The sequence below is a fragment of the Lemur catta genome, chromosome 2, assembly GCF_020740605.2.
Source record: "Lemur catta isolate mLemCat1 chromosome 2, mLemCat1.pri, whole genome shotgun sequence".
NCBI classification, from domain to species: domain Eukaryota; kingdom Metazoa; phylum Chordata; class Mammalia; order Primates; family Lemuridae; genus Lemur; species Lemur catta.
The window spans coordinates 97,624,794-97,631,282 of record NC_059129.1 but is presented as its reverse complement, the minus strand read 5'-3'; the positions used below and the strand labels follow the sequence as shown (position 1 = coordinate 97,631,282).

The 6,489-nt window shown below is 34.7% G+C and overlaps 1 pseudogene; it reads right to left on the bottom strand.

The window, feature by feature from the left end:
* Positions 1-3,879: 3,879 nt before the first annotated feature.
* Positions 3,880-4,696, bottom strand: LOC123632209 (annotated as a pseudogene).
* Between the last annotated feature and the right edge of the window lie 1,793 nt (positions 4,697-6,489).

Genomic DNA, 6,489 nt, shown 5'->3' with positions numbered 1-6,489 from the left:
CAGGTGTGTCAGAGAGCGAGCAAGAAGGTTTAAAGGTGTTATACTGTCAGCTTTGCAGATGCAAGAAGGAGTGAAGGGCCGAGGCATTATACAGCCGATCAAACGCCTTGATTTTAGTTCTGTGAGACCCATTTTGGATTTCTGATGTCCAGAACCATAAGATAATAAGTTTATGCAGTTTTAAGCCATTAAGATTGTAGTGATTTGGCACAACAACAATAGGAAACTAGTACAACTGGGAGATGACTTTAAGGATTAAACCACTGAAAAGATGTGTGGTTTCCAAGCATATGATTCTTCTCAAGAAAGGAAGGAGGAACTGTTAGAAACCACTTTCAAAAATGATTTTAATAAAGGAATTTTACTTTATACCTATACATTGCTTTGAATGCCCTTTAGGTAGTAAGGGACCTCGGAAAAATTTCTTGTCAAACTCCTTCATATCACAGATAAGAAAATTGAAGCCTAAAAAGGTGAGGTGATTTGACACTCAGCTACTGAAAGAATTAGAACTAAGACATCCTAATACTGTCCAGATGGTATAAAAGATGGAGGAGGAAGAGAAAGTGTTGCTCCTGCCCTTTTTCTCTAAGTTTTTGTGGCTAGAAAATTTGAAAATCCAATGATATCAGGTACAGGCTAAGGTTAAACCACACTGGATGCACAGTAAAAGGAATATATTAGTAAAATCTGAGGACAGTTCAATGCAGAGTCAAATTGTCAAGACGTGTATGTAGAGCCAGATTTTAAAGTAATTTAGAGATATTTATTTTCTCATTTTCTCTAAATTTCTCAAAAGTAACTCTATAAAGGTGCAATAATGAAAGATAAAGGCACAGAGATGGGTTTCTTTACATATTAATGAATAACTAACCAAAGACTAATAAAGATTCAATGATCATGCTGATTAGATTATTCTGGACTGTTTCTCCCGCTGCAGGCAGTGCCTATACCCAGCTTCTATTACAAATTATGCAATTAAATGTAGCTTTGGAAATTGTATTTGCATCTATCACACAATGTCTATTTGTTGTAATGGTATAGAATTATAATGTCCTGAAAGTTTCAAGAATCAAGATAATTACCTGAGGCCTTTTATGTAAACTAACTTTTTTATAACACAACTAATACACACAAAGGACAAGACAGAAAAATCTTTGTTTGAATTAATTTAGTAAAATTCAAGATATTCTGAATTATAAGTCTTTTGAAATGACCAGTTCATAACATGAACTTGTTTGGAGATGTATATTATGGTACTTTTATTTCTGCCACTAAATCCTGACGGACAACATGGAAAAATATGTATTATGCCAAATAGGTATATGAAAATAAAAATATTCAAAGGCTAAGAGGATTTGGATTTTATATACACTGGAATATCTTAAAATTATAGTTTCTTAATCTCTAAGTGGATAGTTTCCAGTTGGTGTGTTTCCCATCTAATTGAAATGCATAAGGATGATTCAGCACAACAACCTTATTGGTAATTAAATTTTGGATTTAGGTTAAATCCACTTGAATCATAAAAGCTGGTGGACAAATCTCTTCTTAGCAATAATGCAAATAGAAATATTCACATATTATAAAATGCTAATTTTTGGACACTGGCAACAAATAATAACACACACACAAAATACTTAGACTGCTATAATGAAAAACATTCATTCAAACTGACATTTACTTTGAGAGGAGTTAGTCTGGCAATTTCTCATCCTAAAACATCATTTGTGTCATCTAACATAATTCAAAATCCTTTACCAGCCTATAAGACTGGGAATAAATTCACACGCTCATTACTTCTTAGGCACTTTTTGATTAATAATGTCTCTTCTGATACAGATCTACAGACTAACAAACATAATATGGATATTTACAATGAATAGAGGGAAAAAAAGAAAGACTATATCATTTAGTGAAAACCAATACTTTGGGAGCTTTTTACCAAGGTGAAATTAAAGTGTAAAGCTTTTCATAGTTGTACAAAGGCCTTGATCCCAAGCCCCACACTGAGGAGGGTCATTGTGGAGGTGTAGCCTTGGGTTTTAATGTCGACTGTAAAAGGATCACCCAGGGAAAACAAACTGTCCTGAGAGGACTTTCAATAAGATTTTTCAGCTATAACATTTTTTAAAGGTTCCCAGTATCTTTTAGACAATCTCGCTAAGGGGCAAAAAATGCTGATCACACGTTTTAAATAGAAAATAGAAAAAGAAAAAGGCTGAAACGCACAATTTTGCATTCACCTTTTTTTTTAAGCCCTTAAAACTAATAGAGAAAGTTAAAAATAATTTCTATTTCTCCCCTTCCTTTTAAAAAAATCTTAACTTGTAAATTATGATCAATAACAACAGAATATTGTAAGCCTAAACTTTATGCAGGTTTGTTTCTTCCTGACAAGGGGCAGACCAAGCAATAGTTCAGGTGCAGCAGTCTAGGTGTGGTTTCACATTGTCAGGATTCTTCTAACTATTTGTCATTCCTAGACTTCTGCCTACCACACTGCACCCCCAACATGGCTCCAAATTGTTCTCTATTATATATGCATTCCTAATCACACGAAGCAGGAGTCATTAAGCATCAATTCTCTTAATAGTTCACAGGTCAGAGTTTACTCACAAGGTCACACATAAATATATTGTAAGTTGGGAAATGTAGTCTTTATTCTGTTGTCTTATATCCATCTAAGTATCAGGGTGTGGTTACTTTAGAAGAAAGAAAATAGACATTAGGAAAAAATAGCAGGTCTTGGCTACATTATCCTAGCCACGTTTTGAATAAATCAAAATAATTCAAAATTATTGTTGGGATTAATTTCCTTAATAGATATAGCTTTCACAAATGGTTTCAAATAAAACAATGAAACATACAAAAAGTTGGTATATACATGTATATGAAGACATGCATATAATAGCCATATGTATGTGTGTGTATATAAATTATATATACTTATTTGTATGTATTATATATATTAGTCTATAATTATTATATTCACAGAATTTTTTTATAGAAATCCCTATGTTACCATAATTTCTGGAAGGTTAAACAAAGAACTCTTAATGACTTTTGTCTCTGAAGAATAATTTAAGGTTTTAGGATAAAAGAACTCAGCATTGTATTCTCATTTTACTCCATTATTTGAATTTCTTATGTATACATGCCATTTTTAGCCTGAAATTTATTTAATTAAAATGTCAAATAAAAACAGTCCTTTTAGTCTCTGAATCCATAAAGGGTTCTGAGACTTCCAAAAACATTGAAAATGGTGACTTGTAAGTGAAGAGTAAGGGAAAGGAAAATCCAGCAATTTTGATGGAAAAGACACTTCATGGAAACTATCTCCAGTAATGTCCACTGACCTTTTGTTTCCATTTATTCTTTTATTAATATCAAATTTGTTTTAAAGCTTCATTTTCATCCATTTTGTTCTCCAAATTGAAACACAGGTTTTCATAAATATCTCAAGTTTGGATATCACAGCCTACCTAAACATAATTTGTGCTCGTAAGTAGCAATTTTCCTTCCCATTCGAATATTTTATTTTTTGTTAAAATACTGAGCTTATTTCACATGTATATTTTTGTCTCCCCACCATTTTCATGTCTGACCACCACCACTACTATGTCCTATCATAACATTCCATGCACACTTAAAAATCGAGGCAAAGGGTGGAATTCCAACTTTTTAAAAATTAAAGGGGCATTTTGGGCAAGACATTCTTGGCAATGGAGCCTGGACTACATTTATTAAACATGGTATGGGAAGTTCTCAGTCTACATTATAAAAAGAACAGCTAGATATCAACTGTTACAGAAATGAAATAAGTTGGAAAATTTTTAACAAACTGTTTAAACTATTTTCTTAAAGAGAATTCCTTATTCAGAGATCTTGAATAGTCTCCTGATCAGTCAGTCAGTCATCCAGAAGCAATTCTTCACATAATTGATGAACTTGGCTTCCATTTGGGAAGAGAGCTTTTTCTATACTTTCTTACAGTTTTGCTTTAATGTCTGCTACAGAAGTAGATCCTTTCAGTGTTTAAGTTTTCTCCTGCTTTTTTTGAAGGATTCTTGCCCTTTTGATCTTGGCGTTAATGGTATTGAATCTTTTTCATTCTGGTTTGATTTTTGTGCATTTTGGCTGGAATATCTCATATAGATTTCTTCACTGGACATTTTCTTAAGTTTTCTCAACTTCAAAATCATCGTTATCATTTTCAACATCATCGTCATCTTCATCAGCAGCAAATTTTACTTTTCTCTTTGGAAACTTGCTACCACTTCTTGGGGCAGATGACTTTATGGATATAGTTAAGAATTTCACATTCTCCTCCTCTTCATCTTCTGACTCTGCATCTTCCTCCACAGCCACTAAACGTTGTCCATTAATATGCACAGGCCCTGAACCACACTTCAACCATGAGACCAAGGATGGTGTTACTTCAAAGCCCCAGGGAAACAATGGCTGTACAGCCATTTTCAAAGTTGCCAGTATTACTTTCATCAGACTGCCTTCATAATTCACTGCCTTCAACTACGTGCAATTCATCCTTGGCACCAGCCCCTAATCTGACTATTCTTAAAGATAAGTGGTGCTCATATGATTTCATCATTATTCACCTATAGTGATAATCTTTGTCAGTCTTTAGTTCACAACCGAAGAAATGACTCATGTCCATGTCCACATAACCTTCCATGGGGTGATGGCCTACACTTAGGTGGGAGAGGTAGACGGAGACAAACAACTACTGCTCCAGAGAATAGTCACACAGGATAGCATCACAACAAGGTCAAATATTTTAAATAGTTTCTTTAACTTTCAAAAAATAATGACCCTCTGTTTAAGGAAAAACAAAATATATTCATTTGAAGACCAATTTTCTTAGGAAGTTTAAGAGTATGAAAGCAAGGGTGTGTGCTCAAGTACTTTATCAACTATAAAAAAGATTATCACCTCCTACAATGCCTTAATATGACTTGTTTTAACAACAAGATTTGCCATTAGTGTAATTTGCTGCAAAGTAGTCTTTAGTGAAATATTTTAAGTAGGCAGTAAGGTGTGATTGTATATGCTATTAGGCACCACAAAGTATAAGGGGAAAAACTTTTAACAGGGATTTTCAATGCCTGCAATTTATTTCACTCTCTAAATTCCCATTATACCTTCTCAAATATTATAAATTATCCAACCTACAGTAAAAGCTTCAAGGAGAGAACCTTTTGAAAGATAAAGAATGAGCCATCATCTGAATATTTCTGAAATAGAAAAAGTAATCTTGATTATGAGATACATGTGATATAGAAGAGATATTTATGTAGTAATTAATTTCATTCCAAAACAAAATATTATGCAGTAGAAATTCTACTGAATAGGAATAGAACCTTGAAGATGTCTCTGACTCATTGCATAAGTTAGAAGGAGCCTCAATTTCCTCCCTCGCAAAATCAAGGACCTGAGTGGAAACCTAATGGAGAGCATTTCTGACTTTCGGGTCAGAGAACCTGAGCCCAACTCTCTGGGCTGCTGCTTCTCAACTTTGCATAGTGAATAGTTATAAACCCACAGAGCAATGAGATAGCTGATAACTTTCCTCAATCTTGCGTATTCTAAACTGGAAAACACTATAGTAACTCTTTCAAAGATTTTGATCTGCTGATTAGAATGTGAATCACTGTTCACTCAAATCTCACATGTTTAAGAGTGTGCAGGGATCCCTGTCCCTACATTTCCTCTGTCCTTTGAAACTAGAGCCATTTCGTCTTTTCCTATGTGTATAAATCCCTTTGAGATCCAGACATATGATGTACTTAAACATATTGTAATAGTGAAATGGTCCTTGCATTCCCCCATCCTAGCCAGTTGCTAAAAGAGGTGTTCAAAACTTGAGCTACTCTAACCTAGTCTAGCACATTTTGAGGCCAGAAACCATGAGCAGCCAGAATCTGGAACTCCTTTGCTGCCTGCGGCCCTCAGTGGGTCTAATAAAGGTGAACACACCTGTGCAATGAGTGGTCCCTCACATCTACTTCCCTCATTTTACCTGTACTAAATTGGTATCATTGTGCTCTTGCCTCATTTCCCTGACCTCACCTAATTTGATTGGGAACAGAAAAATCACCCCAAACATTTTCAGTCTCATCTTCTAAGGATCTAAACCTTATGGTTGCGCCTCCAACCCGCATATCAACTTCCCTGCATAAACCAAACTCTTTTTCAGAATAAAACAATTCCCCAGGCATTCTACTACCTGAACACAATCCCTCTTGCTTATGCCAACAGCCTAAATGGTCCCAGGTATACTAGGCTTCCTTGAACATGTGATTTGGCTTCCTGATCACCATCCTTGGGGACCCACTAAACTTAGTGATCTAAATTGAGCCCAAAACATTCCCAGTGTCCCCACTAACTCATGGATGAAGATCCAGGATGTTTTACACCTAAATCCACGTGAATTATGACATTTAGATTTGACAATGGTACTATTTAGCT